Genomic DNA, 12834 nt, shown 5'->3' on the forward strand with positions numbered 1-12834 from the left:
ATTCAGATCTTTTGAGAATAATATAAAAGAAAGCCCTCCTTTTATGTTACTACAAGGCCAAGGTTGCAACAAGAACAAAACAGCAGTGGATCCTGTTTTCATGCTGCTGTTGTTTTTAAAGATATTTAAATTATTTATATATTTTATGAAAACACACCCTAAGACACTTTTTTGAAAATCTAAAGGTTTGAAACTTAACAAGTAAATAAATGCCATTGAAACTCAGGATTTTCCAGAACTAACACAGAAGGGGTAAAATGGTGCTGCTTCTCTGCTCATTGTGATCAACGGAAACCATGTATTATAGGGAACTAATTTAGAAATCATTGAAAGCACACAATTGTCCTTGAATAGGGGATTGCTACACCTTCTCTAGTCACTGTTAAGATTTATTACATTTATGACAGTCAAACATAAAAGCAAACAGTTGAGCTTCATGATTGACTTCCACATTTTTTTATTTTACATTGAATGATGTTTTGTGAAAACCACAACCCCAAGCAATCATAAAATTAAGCAAGATTTTTTTTTCTGAACCTGAAAAGAGCCATATCTTCTGTTCAGTAATAGCAACAGACTGAAGAAACAAATTTGCAGCCTATTTTACATAGAATGAAATAAAATGTTGTATGTCTCTTGACTGTCTGCCAGAGTCATAAATGTTGGAGGCACTTGAAGTATAACAAAGCTTCAGAAGCAGCAGTCAGCATCAAATTGTTTTTTAGTGCATACTCCCTCACTCTTAGGTAGAACAAAACAATCAGCTACCATTTGCCATTAAGTACAAGGCTGCAATCATGAACGTTGTTCTATGTAGAATCTTCTATAATAATCATTGCCCTGTAATTCTGAGTGCATTAAGACAGACACAAATTTGGAAAGATGACAGGCAATATTCACAGCGTAGGCATGTAAGTTGTAGTGACTTCTCTGTGTAAAGCTAAAGGCAGAAGTTGGACCTCTGCAATTCTTACCTTTTTCAGAGTCAAATTATGGACAGAATGAAAAGCATATGATCTTACAATCAAAATGGATGACCTGACCACAAAAAAATCAATCAGTTAAATGATTATTTAACATATGTATTCACTCTAGTGCTAGACTGTAGTGGGGGGGGTACAGGGAGAACAAAATGTAATTTCCTGCCATAAAATGTTTACATTATTATGCTCACTTCAGCAGTACAGATACTAAGATAGGAGTGATACAGAGAAGATTAGCATGACCCCTGTGTAATGATAAATGTCTGAGGTGATAGATATGCCAATTATCCTGATCACTGCAAATTGAATTATATTTATTGAAATGTCAACAGTGTACCTTATAAATATTTATGATTACTATATGTCAATTGAAAATAAAAATACACTATTAAAATATTTAAGTACCAAAAAATAGATTTTTGAAAATACAAGTCACATGTATGAAATAAGAAAAAATAACACATAAGAATTAGACTGTGAAATGCAAAGTATATCAAACAATGGTAGCCCAAAGAATAGAAACATTAATAGGGTCTTGAACTGGATTAAATAAGATCTTAGTGCTAATGGAGGAGAAAACATTCCAGGCAAAGAAAATAAGATAGATGGACATAGAGGAGCATGTGGGGCTCGGGAAGAATAGATGGATATGAAAAGAAAGAATGGTTTAATAGAATTGACAGAAAACAAAATAACTGAAAACTAAGTCAAGGAGACAGACAATGTAGGGCTACACTTCTTTAAGAGTTGTCCTTAGACCAGCAGCATCAGCAACACCCAGCAACTAATCAGAACTCCAGAGGGAGGGCATCAAACTATTTTAACATGCCTTCCAAATGATTTTGATTCATAATTAAGTTTGAAAACCACTGGTTTAGAATAATGGAGAAAGAATCACTGATATAGAGAAATAAGTTTATAAGGTAGGGTAGGGACCTTGAAAGTTGGGCAGAGGGTATTTTACTTGACATAGTAGAAAGTGGTTGGTGGGGATTTAGGAAAAAAGAAGTGAGAATAATTATGGTCACAATGACTGACCAAAAAGGTGAAAGTCTGAAGGAGGCTACTACAGTAATTTAGACATAAAATGATGAGGGCCTTCCCTTAGTTAGAGATCTAAATGGAGAGAATTTGTTTGCTAGGCATTGTGCTAAGTTCTTTAAGGTGCTAACTTATTTAAATGAAACAAAAGTATTTATGATACTAATAGTATTATTATTTCTATTTTATAGATCTCCTAGTACACTGGAAAGCAGAGAGATTCTGGGTATGAGGGGAAAGGGTAATTAGACTCTAAGGCCTTGGATTTGAGCCTAGGAAATTTTCTGATCTCTTCCTTGTCCTAAACTCTTCAACACATCCTCTCCTATTTTTCCTGAATGCACATACCTCTTCCTACCCCACCCCTATTTCTGAACTCTTGGGAAATAAGACTAATAAATATAAGATCTGCAGCCTCTTTAGTAACCAGGGAAATTAAAATAAAATATTTTCAGTTTGTAAAACTTTATAAAGTATGAGAAATATGGTCATAACACTTTCTAATTCAGTTCGCTGTTGTTTGATTCAAATTTTTAATGTAGCATATAATTATCTCAATTATGGGTGCATAATAGATGGGTACATCTCAATATATAAATGATTCAGAGTTCATATATTTTTAAAAATACTAACAAACACACTAAAATTTCAGCATATAAAAATAGTACAATGTGTAGGGGGTCCACAAAACCACCCCCAGGATCAGTGATCAGCTAGAAGAACTCACAGGACTCAAAATACTTATGGTTGAGATGCATTATCACAAAATGATACCAAGAAAAATTATCAGAGAAAAAGTGCAGGGGGTAAAATCTGGAGGAAAACAGGCACAAACTTACAAGTGTCCTTTCCAAGTGTAGTGACACACTATGTGTTTGCCTCAAGCATTCACTTGTGACAGCACATGTGAAATGTCTACCAAGGAAGCCCATTAAAAACTCAATGCTAGGGCTGGGTTTGTAGCTCAATGGTAGAGCACTTGCCTAGCACCTGTGAGGCACTGGGTTAGATCCTCAGCAAAACATAAAAATAAATAAATAAAAAATAAAGGTATTGGGGCTAGGGATGTGGCTCAAGCGGTAGCGCGCTCACCTGGTATGCGTGCGGCCCAGGTTCGATCCTCAGCACCACATACAAACAAAGATGTTGTGTCTGCCGAAAACTAAAAAATAAATATTAAAAAATTCTCTCTCTCTCTCTTTAAAAAAATTAAAAAATAAAGGTATTGTGTCCATCTATAACTAAAAAATTTTTAAAAACCCCTCAGTGCGAAAGGTTTCTTATGGGGCTAGTCATATAGGCACCAAGTGCCTAGCATGTGCTAGTGTTCCAGATCTCCAAAAGGGAGGCAGGTGTTCTTCCCATTGTCTGTACTCTTTAGGCACAGGAAGCCATCCTTATGAGATGAGGAATGATGGGAGCCCACCCAAAGTCTACTTTCCCAGTTATAAGCCAAGATCCAAGGCCTTTCTAAATAGAGCAGTTTCAAGCCCAATATGTTTATTTTTTTTTTTGCACATGTGGTATACTGGAATACTAGAATATCTAAAACTATTTTGTAACAACTACCTCATATTGAGTCTGTTTGACTCTAAAGTTTTAGAAACCTGGGTTACTGCAAGCATTTGGTTGATAAATGAAACGAGTCAATGGTAACTCCATGATGCCACTCAAAATAAGCTCATAATTGCCCTCTATTCTGCTTAACAACTTGTCTTGACTCCTGAGAATATCTTTGATTATGATAATTCCTTTTTTCTGATACTATAAAGACACTGATTTGCCCTGAAAATAGTAATCCAGATTTATGATGTTCTATTAGATTTATATAGCATGATTCTTCTATAAATTTGATTATGGAATGTGCAATGAAGTTTGAAGACAAAGGAAAATACCTCTTGGAACCATTTTATACTAAATAACACATTTACCCCAATGAGTAGGTATTATAGTGATGGATGCTATCAAGCCTCTGATAAATAACACAGATGGATAAAGTCATCTATTATCAGGTTTTTTCTACCTAGCCCAACATTTCAATCTTTGGGGGATAGTAAATGTTGGGAAGATTGCCAACACTACTGCTGTCACCAAAGTCATCTAAGGAAACTCAAAATGCATATTAATATCCGTGTTATACAATGATTCAAATCATCATTGTAGCTCACATTTATAGCACATTACTTGACAATATTCATTTAGTGTATGTCCACTATTTACCAACCAAAGCAAGGCAATTAACCTGAGATGTCTTGAACACATTTCCACTCTTCCAGGCCACTGATTCCTAAGTACTACACAAATGCCATAGAAATAGGAAAAGGGTATCATTATATGCTCAAAATTGTTAGGGATGGAAGAGACTTTCAAGGTAAACTGCTTGCTTTATAGAAGAAGCAATTGTGTCTCAGGTGAAAAAATTGATCTAAGTTCAAACAAAGCTGGAACTTTAACCCAATTCTTTGGTTTCCTAATTGAGGCACTCAGTCTTCTATGCTATACTGGTGCCACTCACATTTGGTGTTATGTTAAGGGAAGTAGGGGGGGGGGGAGAGTATGCCAAGAGGCAATTCAGTAGTAATGACTCAGGAAAAATAAAAACATTGCCTGATTAATTGCCAATGTCATCACTTGATTCTTCCTTGGTAATTTCTGTTTACATTCTCATTATGTTCTATGTGATAAGTTCCAGTGTTAGACATCCAAATCTGTCTATTTCCCCTGAAATCACAACATCCTACCCTCTTAATATCACTACAATGTATACTCATTGGGGCAAATGTGTTATTTAGTGTAAATTGGTTCCAAGAGGTATTTTCCTTTGCCTTCAAACTTTATTGCACATTCCATAATTAAATTTATAGAAGAATCATGCTATATAACTATCATATCATTTTAATATCTATTTCTCCTAAAATCACAATATCATTCACTGTTTTCTAATTTTTTAAAGTTTAATTTGCTGTATATGACAGCAGAATGCATTACAATTCATATTATACATATAGAGCACAATTTTTCATCTCTCTAGTTGTACACAAAGTAGAGTCACATCCTCTGTGTCTTTATACATGTACTTAGGGTAATGATGACCATTGCATTTCACCATCTTTCCTACCTCTATTTTCCCCCTCCCCTCCCTCCCCTTTGCCCTACCTAGAGTTCATTTAATCTTCCCATCACCCCCCCTCTGCAACATATTATGAATCAGCATCCTTAAATCAGAGAAATCATTTGGCATTTGGTTTTTTGGTATTGGCTAATTTCACTTAGCATAATATTCTCCAGCACCAACCATTTACCTGCAAATGCCATGATCTTATTCACTCTTAATGTTGAATAATATTCCATTGTGTATATATACCACATTTTCTTTATCCATTCATCTATTGAAGGGCATCTAGGTTGGTTCCACAGTTTAGCCATTGTGAATTGTGATGCTATAAACATTGGTGTGGCTGTGTCCCTGTAGTATGCTGTTTTTAAGTCCTTTGGGTATAGAACAAGTAGTGGGATAGCTGGGTCAAATGGTGGTTTCATTTCCAGTTTTCCAAGGATTCTCCATACCGCTTTCCATATTGACTGCACCGATTTGCAGTCCCACCACCAATGTATGAGTGTACCTTTCCCCCACATCTTTGCCAATACTTATTGCTTTTTGTATTCTTAATAGCTGCCATTCTGACTGAAGAGAGATGAAATCTTAGAGTAGTTTTGATTTGCATTTCTCTAATTGCTAGAGATGTTGAACTTTTTTTATACATTTCTTGATTGATTGTATATCATCTTCTGAGAAGTGTCTGTTCAGTTCCTTGGCCCATTTATTGATTGAGTTATTTGATTTTTGGTGTTAAGATTTTTGAGTTCTGGGCTGGAGTTGTGGCTCGGGGGTAGAGCACTTGTCTAGCATGTGTGAGGCCCTGGGTTTGATTCTCAGCACCACATATAAATAAATTAATAAAATAAAGGTCTATCAACATCTAAAAAAAGATTTTTGAGTTCTTTATATATTCTAGAGATTAGTGTTCTATCTGATGTGCAAGTGGTAAGAATTTGTTCCCAATTAGTAGGCTCTCTATTCACCTCATGATTTCATCTTTTTCTGAGAAGAAGCTTTTTAGTTTGATTCCATCCCATTTATTGATTCTTGATATTAATTCTTGTGCCAAAGGAGTCTTATTAAGGAAGTTGGGGCCTGATCTGACATGATGGAGATTTGGGCCTACTTTTTCTTCTAATAGACACAGTGTCTCTGGTTTAATTATTAGGTCCTTGATCCACTTTGAGTTGAGTTTAGTGCATGGTGACAAATAGGGGTTTAATTTCATTTTGTTGCATATGGATTTTCAGTTTTCCCAGCACTATTTGTTGAAGAGGCTATCTTTTCTCCAATGTATGTTTTTGGCACCTTTGTCAAATATAAGATAACTGTAATTATGTGAGTTAGTCTCTGTGTCCTCTATTCTATACCATTTTAATATTTTTTAGTTGTAGTTGAACACAATACCTTTATTGTATTTATTTATTTTTATGTGGTGCTGAGGATTGAACTCAGCACCCTGCATGTGTTAGGCAAGCACTCTAGCAATGAACCACAACCCCAGACCCTCATATACTCTTAATATCTGAGGAAGATTTTTATAGACAACAGAATGCATTACTGTGAAAATCTTCATGTATTAAAATGGTGCCAAATACCCAAAAGACACTTTAATACTTTCTGATGAAATTAAATGGCAATTATTTTTAACAAATGATCTAAGACAAGGTTTACTATCTTTGTCAGGAATGAAATAGTGGACTTAATAAATGTGACTTTGGGATAATTTCCACCCACAGATATTTGATATAGAATATCTCTGTTCAAACAATTTAAAATAAAGATGGAAATAATATTTAAACAGAAATACTCATAATTCTACTTACTTTTCAAGCAGGTAAACATTTTTAACTGCACTTAATATTCATATTAATGTGCTTCTGATTAGAAGATTATCAATAAAATATCATTATTAATTTATTTTTACTTACATTGTTTGCTTGTCATATTACTATTATTTGAAAGTGTAATACTAACCACTTTGAATGGACAAAAGAGTCTTACTAGGCTAGGAGATATTATTTAAGATTTTGGGGGGGGTGTCATCTGCCAAAGCAATTGCAGAATAAGTACATTTTGTGCATCTAAAGAAAGGAGAAAATTACAGTTTTTAATTCTCATTGAAATCTCAGGACCAGAAATGGCATCATATGTACTTTGGATAAAGCTGTTTGTTTTTTCAGTTAATAGGGGATTTCATGATAATTTTCTTTCAAAGCACCATTTTACACTTTTACAAAACCATGGCTAAAACTATTAACAGGATTATTTCATTAGACTCTTTTAATTACCTGAAGTACAGAAATGATTAAAAATTCGTTTTTAGACCTTTCAATAGGAAAATTCTCTCTCACTTTCCATTCTCTGAATTAACCAGTTTTAGTATCCAGCAGACAATACACATAATATTCATGATACTCTTCCTTTCATTGTAAAGCATGATGTTAACTTTCCAGGTTGGTGCATTTTCATGATCTTGTTATTTTATATGTAAATCTCTGGATTTCAGATTCACATTTATTTCAAGTACTTCTCTGTTGCTGCACAAATCTCCTGTGAGCACACAGCTGATTAATTTTTACAGATATGATTTTATTCTACTTAGCTGCTAAGCCATTTCATGCATCTGTTAGCAGAACTGTTTAAAACATGAGTATCAATGAGGGCCATGTTGGTAACCTCAGGAAATATGAAGAACTTGGAGATTTAAGACTAGAATGAGGGATATTTTCTTTATCCTCCAGAAATGCAGTTTTTATTTCGCTTTGCTCTAGGATTAAAATACTTAAAAGTGAACCTTACATAGGGCTGAAAAAGTATTTTTCTTTGGCCTTTTTTAGGTAGAGTGGTAGAAAATGCAGAGAAAAGATTTTAAAATTCTGTAAGCATTCAAGACCAATAAATAAATAAAACGGACTTTACCAGAAAAACTGTCAGCTGTCTCAATAAATTGGAATTTGAGTTTTAAAAGGAATTTTTATTAAATACTAAATTGTTAATGGGTTTCTTAAAAAATAAAATACACACAAGAATTAAAAATCACATACCTCTTGGGGCTGGGGCCATAGCTTGGTGGTAGAGCACTTGCCTAAAATGCATGAGGCCCTAGGTTTGATTCCCATACTTTTAAAAAAAATCACATTCCCCTCAAACATCCTCAGTCCTTTTACTCAGTTTGAAACTCATGAGTCCCTGCCAGTTCCATTACCTTTGTTCCCTCCTCAGAGGTAATCAATTGCCTGATTTTTCTGCTTATCATTTCCTTGCTTTCATTTATGGTTTTGCCACATAAATCTTTAAGCATGTATTCCTTGGTTTTGCATATCTATAAACATCATATAAATGGAATCATACCAAAGATATTTATCATGTTTTAAAATTCATTCATATTGCTTCATTCTTTTTCACTGCTGAACAAGATTCCATTTTATGAGTATAACACATTTTTATATAGCATATAATTGAATCACACTAATATACATATATTCAGTATATAACAGTCAAACATCTCACTGAATCATACTAATATTTCCTACCTGTGATGTATTCTGATATTTTTAATACTATTCACATTCATTTTCAAAACTTCTGCTTATGACTCACAAACTTGATTGTGTGAACCATTAATGGTTGATAATCCACAGTTTGAAAACATACATGTAGAATTTTACTTAAAGATATAATTTTGGGGTTATAGTATGTACAGTTTCAATTTTATTAGATAGTGTCCTATTGTTTTCTAAAATGATTGTGCTGGTTTACACCCTCAGTAATGTAAGTTGTCATACATCCTTATTCCCAACACTTGTCAGATTTGCTCATTTTTGCCAATTTGATAACTATAATATGGTATTTTATTGTATTTTAATTTGCATTTCTCTGATTATTAAAGACATTGAGTACCTTTTCATATGTTTATTGGTAATTCATATTTCTTCTACTGAATCAACTATTGAGACACTTTTACCAGTTTTTCTTATTGAATTTTAAAAGGTGCTTATATAGGACCGAGGGTGTAGTGCAATGGTTAAGAGTGTGTGCTTTAACAAAGAAAGACTGCACGCTAGCATGTGCAAGGTCCTGGGTTCAATATTCAACACCACAAAAAAGCTGTTTATGTATTTTAGGCATCTTCTTCTTCATCTTCTTCCCATCGATATGTGTTGCAGATATCTTTTCCCAAATCATCATTTAATGTAAACACGTTTTTAATGTAGCCATATTTTTATTTCTTTTCATTTATGGTTTATACTTTTGGTATCTGGCCGATGAATCACTCACTATCCCAAAATCAAAATTTTCTCCTATAATATCTTCTAAAAGTCTTATAGTTTTATCTTTGACCATTAGGCTTTTAAACTACCTAAAATTAATTTTTGTTTGTGATATGAAGTAGATAGTCTAATTTTATTATTTATTTCATATGAATAACCAGTAGTTCCAGCCTCATTTATTGAAATATTCACTTTTATCCAATGATCTATAATGACAGCTCTGTCATAAATTTTACACACACACACACACACACACACACACACACACACACACATTTCTTGGCCCTGTATTTTATTCCATGGGTACATATGTGTCTGTCCAGGGTAAATACTATAATGTCTAAATTACTACAGCTTGGTAATTGTTGATGTATTATCAAACTCTGATAAGTGCCTTAGCTTTCTTTAAGAGTGCCTTAGCTACTCTTGATACATTGCACTTTCATGTAAATTTTAGAAGCAGATTGTCCCTTTCCATAAAATCAGTCCACTAATATTTTCATTGACCCTTTCATAACTCTATGGATCAATTTTTGGAGAACTAAATTTTTTACAATATTAAGCAGTCCAACCTTGAATAATATGTATCAATCCATTTATTTATATATTTTAAGGTCTTTCTATAATGTCCTTTTTTTTCTCCATGAAAGTCTTAAACATCTGTTAAATATAATCATGAACACTTCATATGTTCAGGTGCTATTTTGAATGTTATCTGTTTATACAAACATTTTTCCACAATTTCTTGCTGGTAAACATGGAATGCAATTGATTTTGCTGTATATTACTTTTGTGTTTTGCAACCTTACTATATCCTCTAGTTAACTATAAAACATTTTCTATAGATATTTTGAATTTTCTCTGTAGTCAATTATATCATTTGAAAATAATGATCATTTTATTTTCCCCTTTCAAATTCTTACTTTTCTTCCCTCTTTCTGCCTTATTCCACTAGCTAGATCATCTAGTACAAAGTGAAATAGAAGTGAAATGAACACTTTTGTCTATTCCTGATATAAAATAGAATGCTTTTAGCATTTTCTATTAAGTAGAATGAAAATTCTAAGCTTTTAGTAGTTATCCTTTAAGTTTTTTTCTGTGTCTACTTTGGTAAGAGTTTTATCATAAATAAAAGGTGAATTTTATAAAACATTTTTTCTGTATCTATTAAGATGATGAATCAATTTCTTGATCTGGTTTTGTAGTGAAATATATTAGCTGATTTTCTAATGTTAAATCAACTTTCCATTCCTAGGATAAAGCCAACTTGCATGTAATATATTATCATTTAATACAGTGCTGGATCCAGTTTGTGACTCTATTTATAATTTTTGCATCTATGATCATTAGTAAAAATGAGCTAAAATTCTCAATTTTTTTGTCCTGTTCTTTTTAGGTTTGGGAGTTAATATTATTGGTAATTTTTGTAATTGGTAGCCTTATGAAACTACTTGGGAAGTGATCTTTCTCTTTTCATTTTCCTTTTAAGTTTTTCTTTCCACAGAACAATTAGTAGAAGAGTACAATAGTCATTTCCTGAGTATTTGGTAGAGCTCATGAGAAGAACATATGGGTCTAATTATCCCTTCTGGGAGTGTTCTAACTGCCATTTTGATATTTATAATGAATTTAAGACTGTTCTGTTTTTTCCCATTTCTTCTTGAGTCAGATTTATTACCTGGTATTTCTCTATAAATTTGTCTGTTTGTTTTCAAACTTTTTGGTATAAAGTTCTTCATAATATCCTCTTATTTTTTCAATTTCTTCATCCTCTATAATTATGTCCCAATTTGAATTCCCAATATTTTTTATTTGTATTCTAATTTTTATAAAATCTGACCAGAGAATTTTCAATATTATAAGTTTTTTTAAAATGTTTGGGTTTGTTGATCTCAGTTATATGTGTGTTTCCTATACATTAACTCCTTTTCTTTATGTTTTTCCTTCCTTCTTTTTGTGGGCTTATTCTAATGATTTTTTTTTTCTTTTTAATTTGCATTCTGAACATCTACTTTGGGTGCTTAGCTCATTAATTCTTATTTTATAATATAAACATTTGAAGCTCTAATTTTTTCTTATGTGCTCCTTTAGCTATACTCTATCCCCTAAGTTTTGACAAGATGGTATTTTTATATCATTCAAATTCTAAACATTTTCTTATTTTTGTTTAATATATTTTATCAATCTAAAATTTATTTTGAGTTATTTAAAAGTATATTTCTTAATTCACAAATATATTTTTCTAGTTCTAAATTAATCCTTTTTTTATGGTCCTGGGGATTGAACCCATGGCCTTGTGTATGCAAGGCAAGCACTCTACCAATTGAGCTATGTCCCCAGCCCTTAATTCTCTTTGTAAATTTTTTTTATTTTTTCTTTTTAGATATACATAACAGTAGAATGTATTTTGACATATTTATACAAACATGGAGTATACCTTATTCTAATTAGGATCCCAGTCTTGTGGTTATACAAGATGTGAAGATTTATTGAATAAATTAATTGTCTTTTAAATTTTTATATCACTTGCTTTAAGATTCAATAAGTGGTCTATTTTCATACACGTTACATGAGTGGTTGAAAAGAAAAATGAATTTAACATTTGTTGGGTGCATTGTATTTTTGTATATGTGTATGCATTTAGATAAGGTATATAATATAAATAGATCTAACTCATTAATTGTGTCATTTAAATCTACTATATCCATTTGTTGCTTCATTTAGGAATGGTTGAGAGTGGTGCATTAGAATTTTTCATTATGATTACGGTTTTTTTCTATTTTCTTTTTTCTATATTTTGAAGCTATGTTATATGATGTTACCAGGTTTACAATTACATTTTAATGGTAAATTGAAGTTTCTATCATTATTTGAGATCATCTTTATTGTAGATAACACCTTCTAAAATAAAGTTCCTTTTATCTGATATTAATATAGTTAGTCCAGATTTACTTTGGCTAGCATTTTCCTAATATATTTATCATCCTTCATTTTAAAATTTTCTGTGCCCATACTTTAAATATAGGCTTGTTTGTTATACAGATTCAATAAAATTCCCAATGAAATACCAATGCCATTCTTCATAGAAATAGAGCAGTCATGAAATTCATTTGGAAAAATAAGAGGCTCAGAATAGCTAAAGCAATCCTTAGCGAGAAAAGTGAAGCAGGAGGCATAACAATACCAGACCTTAAATTATACTACAGAGCTATAGAAACAAAATCAGCATAGTATTGGCACCAAAACAAGCATGAATACCAGTGGAATAGAATAGAAGACACAGAGACAAACCTGCATAAATAAATGTATCTCATACTAGACAAAGATGCTAAAAAACATACATTGGAGAAAAGATAGCCTGTTTAATAAATGGTGCTAGAACAACTGGAAATCTATACGTAGTACAATGAAATTTAACCCCTATCTCTCACCCTGC

The 12834-nt window shown here is 32.4% G+C and overlaps 1 non-coding gene across 1 annotated transcript; it reads left to right on the forward strand.

Moving 5' to 3' along the window:
* Positions 1 to 1166: 1166 nt before the first annotated feature.
* LOC143639555 (U6 spliceosomal RNA) lies at positions 1167 to 1273 on the forward strand. Its single transcript, XR_013154709.1, has one exon. It is a non-coding gene; the product is annotated as a U6 spliceosomal RNA (small nuclear RNA).
* Positions 1274 to 12834: the final 11561 nt, after the last annotated feature.

The sequence above is a fragment of the Callospermophilus lateralis genome, chromosome X (genome assembly GCF_048772815.1).
Source record: "Callospermophilus lateralis isolate mCalLat2 chromosome X, mCalLat2.hap1, whole genome shotgun sequence".
Classification (NCBI taxonomy): domain Eukaryota; kingdom Metazoa; phylum Chordata; class Mammalia; order Rodentia; family Sciuridae; genus Callospermophilus; species Callospermophilus lateralis.